Below are 13,124 nucleotides of genomic sequence, written 5' to 3'. Positions count from 1 at the left end.
GCCTCCTTTACATCATTTCATCATATGGCATGTTTTCACAACATGTTGAAAAATTGCATTTTTTTTTTCGACATAGTATAGTAAGGCGTTTTTTTGCGGCAAAATTCATGATGATTTTTTTTTCAAAGAAACCTTTCTGGAGTGTTTTTCACGGCCTCCTTTACATCATTTCATCATATGGCACATTTTTACAACATGTTGAAAAATCTCATTTTTTTTTTCGACATAGTATAGTAAGGCATGTTTTTTGCGGCAAAATTCATGATGATTTTTTTTTCAAAGAAAACCTTTCTGGAGTGTTTTTCACGGCCTCCTTTACATCATTTCATCATATGGCATGTTTTCACAACATGTTGAAAAATTGCATTTTTTTTTCGACATAGTATAGTAAGGCGTTTTTTTGCGGCAAAATTCATGATTTTTTTTTCAAAGAAACCTTTCTAGAGTGTTTTTCACGGCCCCCTTTACATTATTTCATCATATGGCACATTTTTACAACATGTTGAAAAATCTCATTTTTTTTCGACATAGTATAGTAAGGCATTTTTTTGTGGCAAAATTCATGATGATTTTTTTTTTCAAAGAAAACCTTTCTGGAGTGTTTTTCACGGCCTCCTTTACATCATTTCATCATATGGCATGTTTTCACAACATGTTGAAAAATTGCATTTTTTTTTCGACATAGTATAGTAAGGCGTTTTTTTGCGCCAAAATTCATGATGAGTTTTTTTTTCAAAGAAAACCTTTCTAGAGTGTTTTTCACGGCCTCCTTTACATCATTTCATCATATGGCATGTTTTCACAACATGTTGAAAAATTGCATTTTTTTTTCGACATAGTATAGTAAGGCGTTTTTTTGCGCCAAAATTAATGATGATTTTTTTTTCAAAGAAACCTTTCTGGAGTGTTTTTCACGGCCTCCTTTACATCATTTCATCATATGGCATGTTTTCACAACATGTTGAAAAATTGCATTTTTTTTTCGACATAGTATAGTAAGGCGTTTTTTTGCGGCAAAATTCATGATGATTTTTTTTTCAAAGAAAACCTTTCTTGAGTGTTTTTCACGGCCTCCTTTACATTATTTCATCATATGGCACATTTTTACAACATGTTGAAAAATTGCATTTTTTTTTCGACATAGTATAGTAAGGCGTTTTTTTGCGGCAAAATTCATGATTTTTTTTTCAAAGAAACCTTTCTAGAGTGTTTTTCACGGCCCCCTTTACATTATTTCATCATATGGCACATTTTTACAACATGTTGAAAAATCTCAATTTTTTTCGACATAGTATAGTAAGGCGTTTTTTTGCGGCAAAATTCATGATGATTTTTTTTTCAAAGAAACCTTTCTGGAGTGTTTTTCACGGCCTCCTTTACATCATTTCATCATATGGCATGTTTTCACATGTTGAAAAATTGCATTTTTTTTTCGACATAGTATAGTAAGGCGTTTTTTTGAGCCAAAATTAATGATGATTTTTTTTTCAAAGAAACCTTTCTAGAGTGTTTTTCACGGCCCCCTTTACATTATTTCATCATATGGCACATTTTTACAACATGTTGAAAAATCTCAATTTTTTTCGACATAGTATAGTAAGGCATTTTTTTGTGGCAAAATTCATGATGATTTTTTTTTTCAAAGAAAACCTTTCTGGAGTGTTTTTCACGGCCTCCTTTACATCATTTCATCATATGGCATGTTTTCACAACATGTTGAAAAATTGCATTTTTTTTTCGACATAGTATAGTAAGGCGTTTTTTTGCGGCAAAATTCATGATGATTTTTTTTTCAAAGAAACCTTTCTGGAGTGTTTTTCACGGCCTCCTTTACATCATTTCATCATATGGCACATTTTTACAACATGTTGAAAAATTGCATTTTTTTTTCGACATAGTATAGTAAGGCGTTTTTTTGCGGCAAAATTCATGATGATTTTTTTTTCAAAGAAAACCTTTCTGGAGTGTTTTTCACGGCCTCCTTTACATTATTTCATCATATGGCACATTTTTACAACATGTTGAAAAATCACTTTTTTTTTCGACATAGTATAGTAAGGCGTTTTTTTGCGCCAAAATTCATGATGATTTTTTTTTCAAAGAAAACCTTTCTAGAGTGTTTTTCACGGCCTCCTTTACATCATTTCATCATATGGCATGTTTTCACAACATGTTGAAAAATTGCATTTTTTTTTCGACATAGTATAGTAAGGCCTTTTTTTGCGCCAAAATTAATGATTTTTTTTCAAAGAAACCTTTCTGGAGTGTTTTTCACGGCCTCCTTTACATCATTTCATCATATGGCACGTTTTTACAACATGTTGAAAAATTGCATTTTTTTTTCGACATAGTATAGTAAGGCGTTTTTTTGCGGCAAAATTCATGATGATTTTTTTTCAAAGAAACCTTTCTGGAGTGTTTTTCACGGCCTCCTTTACATCATTTCATCATATGGCATGTTTTCACAACATGTTGAAAAATTGCATTTTTTTTTCGACATAGTATAGTAAGGCGTTTTTTTGAGCCAAAATTAATGATGATTTTTTTTTCAAAGAAACCTTTCTAGAGTGTTTTTCACGGCCCCCTTTACATTATTTCATCATATGGCACATTTTTACAACATGTTGAATAATCTCAATTTTTTTCGACATAGTATAGTAAGGCATTTTTTTGTGGCAAAATTCATGATGATTTTTTTTTTCAAAGAAAACCTTTCTGGAGTGTTTTTCACGGCCTCCTTTACATTATTTCATCATATGGCACATTTTTACAACATGTTGAAAAATCTCATTTTTTTTTTCGACAGTATAGTAAGGCATTTTTTTGCGGCAAAATTCATGATGATTTTTTTTTTCAAAGAAAACCTTTCTAGAGTGTTTTTCACGGCCTCCTTTACATCATTTCATCATATGGCATCTTTTCACAACATGTTGAAAAATTGCATTTTTTTTTCGACATAGTATAGTAAGGCGTTTTTTTGCGGCAAAATTCATGATGATTTTTTTTTCAAAGAAAACCTTTCTGGAGTGTTTTTCACGGCCTCCTTTACATTATTTCATCATATGGCACATTTTTACAACATGTTGAAAAATCACTTTTTTTTTCGACATAGTATAGTAAGGCGTTTTTTTGCGCCAAAATTCATGATGATTTTTTTTTCAAAGAAAACCTTTCTAGAGTGTTTTTCACGGCCTCCTTTACATCATTTCATCATATGGCATGTTTTCACAACATGTTGAAAAATTGCATTTTTTTTTCGACATAGTATAGTAAGGCCTTTTTTTGCGCCAAAATTAATGATTTTTTTTTCAAAGAAACCTTTCTGGAGTGTTTTTCACGGCCTCCTTTACATCATTTCATCATATGGCACGTTTTTACAACATGTTGAAAAATTGCATTTTTTTTTCGACATAGTATAGTAAGGCGTTTTTTTGCGGCAAAATTCATGATGATTTTTTTTCAAAGAAACCTTTCTGGAGTGTTTTTCACGGCCTCCTTTACATCATTTCATCATATGGCATGTTTTCACAACATGTTGAAAAATTGCATTTTTTTTTCGACATAGTATAGTAAGGCGTTTTTTTGCGCCAAAATTAATGATGATTTTTTTTTCAAAGAAACCTTTCTGGAGTGTTTTTCACGGCCTCCTTTACATTATTTCATCATATGGCACATTTTTACAACATGTTGAAAAATCTCATTTTTTTTCGACATAGTATAGTAAGGCATTTTTTTGTGGCAAAATTCATGATGATTTTTTTTTCAAAGAAAACCTTTCTGGAGTGTTTTTCACGGCCTCCTTTACATTATTTCATCATATGGCACATTTTTACAACATGTTGAAAAATCTCATTTTTTTTTTCGACATAGTATAGTAAGGCATTTTTTTGCGGCAAAATTCATGATGATTTTTTTTTTCAAAGAAAACCTTTCTAGAGTGTTTTTCACGGCCTCCTTTACATCATTTCATCATATGGCATGTTTTCACAACATGTTGAAAAATTGCATTTTTTTTTCGACATAGTATAGTAAGGCGTTTTTTTGCGGCAAAATTCATGATGATTTTTTTTTTCAAAGAAAACCTTTCTGGAGTGTTTTTCACGGCCTCCTTTACATCATTTCATCATATGGCACATTTTTACAACATGTTGAAAAATTGCATTTTTTTTTCGACATAGTATAGTAAGGCGTTTTTTTGCGGCAAAATTCATGATGATTTTTTTTTCAAAGAAAACCTTTCTAGAGTGTTTTTCACGGCCTCCTTTACATCATTTCATCATATGGCATGTTTTCACAACATGTTGAAAAATTGCATTTTTTTTTCGACATAGTATAGTAAGGCGTTTTTTTGAGCCAAAATTAATGATGATTTTTTTTTCAAAGAAAACCTTTCTGGAGTGTTTTTCATGGCCTCCTTTACATTATTTCATCATATGGCACATTTTTACAACATGTTGAAAAATTGCATTTTTTTTTCGACATAGTATAGTAAGGCGTTTTTTTTACGCCAAAATTCATGATGATTTTTTTTTCAAAGAGAACCTTACCATAGTGTTTTTCACGGCCTCCTTTACATTATTTCATCATATGGCACGTTCATACAACATGTTTAAAAATCGCAGTTTTTTTTCGACTCAGCTGCATGCCTTCGTCCACCCGGCCTCCGTTGACTCGTCCCGCCTGCCGTCTCTGGCGCTGAAGCTAAATTGGAACAGACCAAAGTACAGTCCAATCATGATGCCTGCTGCCTCTCAAAAGGCTCCTTCATCTGGCAGGTGGCGGCACTTCTTCTGAGGGGAAGCTGAGCTGGCCCGGCAGAACTTTGGAGATGTGTTCCAGTGGCTGGTGGATGTGTGGGGAGATAGAGAGGGACCTTTGAATTGTTCACAAAGGAAAACAGGGAACCCGTTGGTAGTTTTAGTTTAGGGTGCTACTGCAGTGTGTTTTTGGGTTTTAAGAGGTGAACAGGAAGAGTTTTTTTTCCTATTGATTATCTTTTACTTTGTACCTGGTTGGAATGCCCATCAATGTCAACGTGAAGTTCACTTTTACTTCTGTTTATTTATTTTTATTTTACTAATACCCATTTGCTTTTAACCCCCTCACATGTTGTGTTGTTGTAAACTTACTCTTTCAAATAAATACTCGTCTAACCCTCTGGAAACCAGCGTTTGGACTGTTTTTCTGTTGCTCCTCACCTACTTCAGACAGCCGGGACAAAACAACGTTTTGTGGACTAAAGGCTGTACTATGACGTTTTTAGAGTGACATACTAAACTATGACGTTTTTGTGACATTTTGGACGACATACTAACCTATGACATTTTTGTCACATTTTGGACGACATACTTAACTATGACGTTTTTGTCACATTTTGGACGACATACTAAACTATGACGTTTTTGTCACATTTTGGACGACATACTAAACTATGACGTTTTTGTCACATTTTGGACGACACACTAAACTATGATGTTTTTGTGACATTTTGGACGACACACTAAACTATGACGTTTTTGTCACATTTTGGACGACACACTAAACTATGACGTTTTTGTCACATTTTAGACGACATACTAAACTGACGTTTTTGTCACATTTTGGACGACACACTAAACTATGACGTTTTTGTGACATTTTAGACGACATACTAAACTATGATGTTTTTGTGACATTTTGGACGACACTAAACTATGATATTTTTGTGACATTTTGGACGACACACTAAACTATGACGTTTTTGTCATATTTTGGACGACATACTAACCTATGATGTTTTTGTCACATTTTGGACAACATACTAAACTATGACGTTTTTGTGACATTTTAGACGACACTAAACTATGATGTTTTTGTGACATTTTGGACGACACACTAAACTATGACGTTTTTGTCATATTTTGGACGACATACTAACCTATGATGTTTTTGTCACATTTTGGACAACATACTAAACTATGACGTTTTTGTCACATTTTGGACGACATACTAAACTATGATGTTTTTGTGACATTTTGGACGACATACTATGACGTTTCAGTCAAATTTTAGACATCTTCAGGACAGGATGTCTCCTCATCTTCAGGAGAGGATGTCTCCTCATCTGTCATCATTCATCTGTAAAATATTCTTAAGAACATTCACATGAAAATCAGTGAAGTTTTACTGGTATACGTATGTGGACAAAATCGTTGGTACCCCTCGGTTAATGAAAGAAAAACCCACAATGGTCACAGAAATAATTTGAATCTGACAAAAGTAATAATAAAAATTCTATGAAAATTAACCAGTGAAAATCAGACATTGCTTTTGAACAGTGGTTCAACAGAATTATTTTAAAAAATGAACTCATGAAACAGGCCTGGACAAAATGATGGTACCCTTAACTTAATATTGCACAACCTTTTGAGGCAATCACTGCACTCAAACCATTTCTGTAACTGTCAGTGAGACTTCCTCACCTCTCAGCAGGTATTCTGGTCCACAAAGACAAAAACTAATATTTTCAGCTGAACTAAAGACAGACTATGACACACCATACGATGACGTTTATACAATGAGGGTTCTACTATGGAACCAGTTTGACACGTTCAGGCGTTCTTTGTGTGAAAACTCAGAGATTTCAGGGATCAGAAGGTGGTTTTCAACTTTCTTTGTTAACTTTCTGCTTCAACTTTAAACTAAATTTCTTTCACTAACCCAGCCCTCTGGACTTCCAGTAAGCTGTGTTCCTATTGGCTGTCCAGGTGGCTGCTAGGTGTTATCAGGAACACCTGAGCAGCTGCTTGGTGTTATCAGGAACACCTGAGCAGCTCAGTGTCTTCCTGCTTTATTTAGCTGCAGACAAACATTTCCTCTGCTTCTCTTCACCACAGAACCGGGTTTGGCTCTGTTGGTTTAGTTTGTTCTTTAGGCATTGGCTTGCAGCTTCCAGCAGTAAAATCGTCTTTAATGTGTTTCTTGGTGTGTGTTAGGGCTTTGTACTGGATAGTTGTCTTGGTAAATGTGGTTCTTGAGCCACAGTTAGCACATGGTGCTAATGTGTGCAGTGATTAGTGGGTTTGGTGCAGCTGAGTTGTGTCTTTATCTTGGCTGTAGTGAGTCTTTAGAGGTTTTTGGTCAGACACAGTCTGTATTCTTGTTTATGAACCAGCGTTGGTTGTCCAGAAGGTAAGAGTTCCTGTCCTGATTCTCTGTTCTCAGAGGTTCTCTGGTAGGCTGCAGGAGACTTCAGCGTTTGGGTTGTGCTAGTTTGGTTTTTGTACGGTCTCATTTGGACGACTATCTTGAGGCCCCTCCATGTGGTTTAGTGAGGTTTTCTGGAACAGTTCTACAAAGCAACCTGCAGCAGAAGAGACTTTGAGAGTTTTTAGGAAGTTCTGGAGAGAAGACTTTAGAGCAGCAGAAACATTTGTCAGCAGTTTGAGCAGGAGAAGGTGAGCTTCAGAGTAGAAATGAGATGGAAACCTTCTTGACCCGTGTGGTGAGGTCCTGTACCAAGAGTTTGAGCAGGTTGTGAAGAGTCTGTAGTTCTTTAGTCTGAAAGCACAAGAAGAGTCAACTCATTAAAGGAGAAAACAGGAGATATTGTTGGTTCTTCTGTCACTCTGCAGTTTCCAGTTTCCTTAGACTGAATATCAAGTTTATATTTTAAATGATTTACCATGTGAGCCCAAGAAGACTTCAATAAACTCCCTCCATCCCCTGGACACAACATATTTTATTGCCATGTTAAATCTTTTTTTAAAAATATGTTTTTGAGTTTTAATCATAGTTTTAGCATAGTTTTTCTCTTCGCTTGTTTAGTTTTGTCATCTGTGTGAAAGGTGCTAAATAAATAAAGTTGAATTGATAAACTGAATAATTGACTAACTCATGATTGTGACAACAGAAGTATTTTCATTGTCATTTAAGGGTTTGTTTCATTTTTAAGGTTGGGGTTAAAATCTTGACAGAAAAAAAGATTAAAGAAATAAACTACATTTAAAAAAAGCAATTAAATCAAAGGAAAAAAGCATTTAATACAATAAAACTTTTAAAAAGAAAATTAAACATTAAATACAATTTAATTATATTAAACAGACAAAATATTGAATTAGAAAATTAAACAGAAGATACAAATCATGTAATTGTGAAATTAAACAATTTTTTAAAACAAAAATATTAAACATTAAAGATATTTTAGATAAACATTTAAAAAATACAATTAAACGAATAATATTAAACATTTAAAAAAATACAAAACATTTAATTTGATTATTAAGCCTTTAAAAAGACAAAACATTTAATTAAAAAATTAAATGTTTAATTAGAAAATTAAATCTTAAAGACAATAAAACTTCAAATAGGAATTAAACAGAAAATACAATGAAGCATTTAAAAAGAAAATTAGACATTAAAAGGTGGTAAAACATTTAAAAAGAAAAACCTTAAAGATTTAATCGAAAAATTAAACATTGGGAAAGAAAAGGAAATTTTTCAAACAAGCCGATAAAACATTTGAAAAAACAACTGAACATTAAAGAGACAAAACATTTCGAAATCAAATCAAACATTAGAAAAGAGTTAAAGGTGAGAAAAGAGCAAAATTAAACATTTAAGAATAATCAAACTAAAGACAAAACATTTGAAAAGACACCAGTTAAACTTCAGAAGATCAAATTAAACAGAAGAAACAAAAACGATCAAAAGAGCAAAAACGGATAAAGGTCTGAAAGAGTTTTCTAGTCTGAAATGAAAACATCAAGTTGTTTCTTCAAACATTTCCTCTTTCTATGTTCTTGGTTTGCTTGTGGACAGATTTACTAAGAACTCATTTCAGAAAACTGCTTTCCAGATAAAGTCTACTCGTAGTTGAAGGCATCGATCAAACTAATGTTACCTTCTGATCTCCACAAACTTTACTGTTCAGTGAAGAGAATCAAAGTTTGTTGAGTATTTCTAAAAAACCCACAGGTGAAGGTCTGAGAAGAACTCAGATTGATGGTCTAAATGTGAAATCAAGACTCATGGTCACAAGTTTTAAGGCTTCTGTTAACCAGAAAGTTCAAACTAACAGAGAAGTACTTTTAAACTTTTAAAACTTCAGCCCTCAGACTGTCTAAAGGTTCAAACTAACAGAGAAGTACTCAGGAACTTAGAAGATTTCAGTCCTCAGACTGTCTGAAGGTTCAAACTAACAGAGAAGTACTGAGAAACTTAGAAGATATCAGTCCTTGGACTGTCTGAAAGTTAAATCTAACAGAGAATGACTGTTGGACTTAGAAAATTTCAGCCCTCAGACTGTCTGAAGGTTCAAACTAACAGAGAACTACTCAGGAACTTGGAAGATATCAGTCCTTGGACTGTCTGAAAGTTCAATCTAACAGAGAACTACTGTGGGACTTAGAAAATTTCAGCCCTCAGACTGTGTGAAAGCTCAGGTCCTGAGGACTTGGGAGGTGTGGAGGCTTTGGAAAGTCTTGGAACTGAGGGTTCCACCCTCCAGCACAAAGGCTGAAGCCCAACCTCCTGAGAAAAACGGTCGAGTCAAGACACGAGTTAAAAAAAAACTCGAACATGACAAAAAATAGATGATAAATGCGCAAAAAAAAGAAGAATTAGTATCTGAGCGAGTAGCTCAGGGGGATAAGAAGAGGACTACCAAGCGGAGGGTCGCAGGTTCAAGACCCACCACCGGCAATTTTCTTTCTTCGTCTTTGTCAGGCTTTTGATTAAAATTTAAGAAGGGTCTGGTCTGGTCTTGAACCAGCGACCTGCAGCTCCATAGGCAGATCCTTAACTCACTGAGCTACAGATCAGATGAAAAGAAATGATTTCGTCGTCCCTTTGGCATCGTAGTTCCTCAAGTGACCACATGGGTGGAGCCAAGGCGGAGTCTGGGTGGAGTCAGGGCGGAGAGTAGGCGGAGAGGTGGGGGGAGTAGAGGGGGGGGAGGCCGCCACCCACCTCCCCGCCTATTCTCCGCCCTGACTCCACCCAGACTCCCCCACCGCCCACCACACCTTCCCCCGCCCGACGAGTTCTTCGAGTCTCCACGAGTTCTTCGAGTCTCGACAGGTTTTCCCGAGTTTCTGGAGTTTCCATGAAGTTGGAGGAAGAACAAGTTGTCATGAAGAGGTGTTGAAGTCGGCCAGGATGGACTGACTTTTTACAGCGACTAGAAGGAAGACCACTAGAAGAGCAGGTCTTTAACCACCATCCAGAAAATCCATGGAGTCGACTCCAGAGAAATGAAGGGACGTCAACTTTGATCAACCTCCATCCAGATGTTCAACTTCATATCTTTACTTGGAGATTTTTAGCACCACAAACCTTTAGTATCACACTTTATTGTCATTTATTAGGACTTCAATGGAATCCACCAGCAGATTTACTTTTTGTTGACAAACTTTATTCTTGTTGTCGTGGGACTGCAGTATTTAAATTTGACCTCATGTTTATTAGTTTTAGTTTAGAAAGTTATCTTAGTTGTCCATTACTCTCTTAAAAACCAAATAATAAAATGGATTAGTCAAGAGGTTTAAATTTCTTACTTTGTCATACTTTAAATATGACAAAAAAATATAAAAATAAAGCGTCTTGAGACAATTTGACCTGTAACTGGCATTATATAAATAAAATTGAATTCAAATTGTATGTATCTTGTAATGTTGGAAAACACATTTTCTTTGTCCATTAATCTGTTGATTTCTGCAGTAATTCATTTGTTTTGGTTTATAAAATGTCAAACCCAAATATTTTCAGTTTACTGTCATAAAAACCAAAAAGATTTACATTCATGATGCAGGAATCAGGCAGTTTTTCACTTTTTATCTTAGTTTAGTCAGAAAGATAGTTGATAATGTGTGAATTGTTGCAGCTTGTGAGCCGTAAAAGGTTTTAATCTTTGGGGCCGAGTTAGAAAACATTTAGAAACCAACATCAACAAAACACTCAACAAAGATTTGAACATCATTAAAGGGAAATCCAACTTTTGCATGACAATGTCTAATTAAAGGACATTTATTTCCAACGTAAATGTGTGATATTCATCCTCTGGAGCTTTCTCTTCACATCGTCTTCCACCTGGACTGGTTTGGTCGGGAGCATGTGCAACAAACATTTGAAAAACTGCACTTTAGCATCAATGAATGACACTGAAGTTTAATCTCTACATAAATGAGACTGGGGTCTGGAAGTTTAGGGAAAGTTCAAACAAAAGAGGACAGTTCAGATAAGACTTGGGAATGAGCTTATTTTGAACAAACACCTCAGACTTTCTGAGCTTCAGCACCTCTAGCAAGATATTTTAACAAGCAACTCAAGAGATCCAGAAGTTGGAGAGAGTTAGCTTTAGCTGAGCCAAAGAACATGTGGGACACTAACCTAGCAAACATTTCAGACTTTTCTCTGTGAATTCTGAGAAATAATTTCCTATTTAATGACAGAGCTACACATCTTAACTCAGTCTCATTAAAACAGACTCTAATTCAGTGTCATCCATCCATATTAAAGTGCAGTTACCCAAAATGTTTGTTGCATGAGCTCCAACAAAACCTGTCCAGGTAGAAGGCCACTTTGACAAACAGGAAGTGGACGATTCCAAGGAGATTTATAGAAGGGGGAACCGGACTGTACTATCGAGTGGTCGAGTATAGAGGGGTGTTTTGTGGGTTTTTAAGGCTGATAATGATTATTAGTGAGACATTTGGAGTAGATATTCATTTGCAGTAAATGAAAGTATTTAAAATCTTGGAGTTCAACTTAGAAGAACACAAACTCGCTCTAGCATGTCGCTCTAAAAACGTCATAGTATAGCTTGTCGCTCTAAAAAATGTCATAGTATAGCATGTGGCTCTAAAAACGTCATAGTAGAGCATGTCGCTCTAAAAACGTCATCGTATAGCACAGACCTGGGCATCGTACGGCCCGCGGGCTACATCCGGCCCGCCGGATGACCCTGACTGGCCCATATGAGGTCATTGGAAAATATTAAAGTCAATGCAAATATATATCATCACAATGCATGCAAGCGATACACCTGCACTGCTTTTACTTTGAAAGATCTGCTAAAGTACCTTTTTTTCGTACAAACATTTTAGTGATGCAGAGCAGGGAGGATGTCTGAAAGTTTGCTGCTAAACTGCTAAAGCAGCAAGGATTTTTTACCAAAGCTCACACATAAAGGGATGTCAGTAAGCCATTCTCTGATGGAGAGTTTGTCAAAGAAAGTCTGGTGGACTCTGCAGCGTTTATATGCCCGGAGAAGAAAGGAGCGTTCGTTAATGTGCCCCTTTCCAGGCGAACCGTAACGAGGCGGGTGGAGAACATCGCTGAAAATTTGGAGCTTCAGCTGCACAACAAAGTGGACAATTTTGACGTTTTCTCCTTGACTCTGGACGAGAGCTGTGATGTCCGTGACACAGCCCAGTTACTCATCTTTGAGTAACTGGGCTAACTAAAGTAGTTAACTTCATCAGGGCAAGAGCATTGAATTACAGTTTGTTGTCTTTTTGGAGGAGTTGGTAGTGAACATGGTTACCTTGGTTACCAGACAGCTGTCAGATGGATCAGCCTGGACAAGGTGCTTAAACGAGTTTGGGATTTGAGAGCAGAGATTCAAGTTTTGTGAGAAGAAAGGCAGAGACATCACTGAGCTCTCAGATGCAGACTGGATTGCTTTTGCTGTTGATGTGACTGCACTAATGAATGAACTAAATACCAAGCTGCAAGGCAACGGCCTCTTTGCACATGAAATGTACAGCCTGGTGACCGCATTTATGAGAAAGCTGACGTTTCTCTCAAGCCAGTTGGAGGGCAACATTCTCATCCACATGCCCACACTGAAGGAAGTCACACCATCAAAAATATCTACAACTCAATAGGCAGAAATCATAGTTTAAATGAAAAACCAAAGTCTTTCATTAAATAGTTAGTGTTCTGTGTTCCACATTTTCACTGTATCATTGTAATGTTTCATTTACTGTTTTTATTGAGATATATATTGAGCAGAGCTGTAAGTGTATTGGTCTGCCCCTTAACAACCGTCAAAGTTTCTCATGTGGCCCCATATGAAAATTAATTGCCCACCCCTGGTATAGCATGTCACTTTAAAAATGTCATAGTATAACATGTGGCTCAAA

The 13,124-nt window shown here is 35.7% G+C and overlaps 1 long non-coding RNA gene across 3 annotated transcripts in view; it reads right to left on the bottom strand.

Annotated features, from left to right (window-relative positions):
- The window catches only part of LOC118470753 (uncharacterized), a 119,789-nt gene that overhangs the window by 8,230 nt on the left and 98,435 nt on the right, over positions 1 to 13,124 (bottom strand). For all 3 annotated transcript variants that reach the window (XR_008602804.1, XR_008602800.1, XR_008602803.1), the window contains one exon: positions 6,028 to 7,539. This is a non-coding gene — a long non-coding RNA (uncharacterized LOC118470753). The remainder of the gene's footprint in view (positions 1 to 6,027; positions 7,540 to 13,124) is intronic.

This window comes from Amphiprion ocellaris, chromosome 9 (genome assembly GCF_022539595.1).
Source record: "Amphiprion ocellaris isolate individual 3 ecotype Okinawa chromosome 9, ASM2253959v1, whole genome shotgun sequence".
Classification (NCBI taxonomy): domain Eukaryota; kingdom Metazoa; phylum Chordata; class Actinopteri; family Pomacentridae; genus Amphiprion; species Amphiprion ocellaris.
This window is presented reverse-complemented; position numbering and strand designations above follow the sequence as displayed.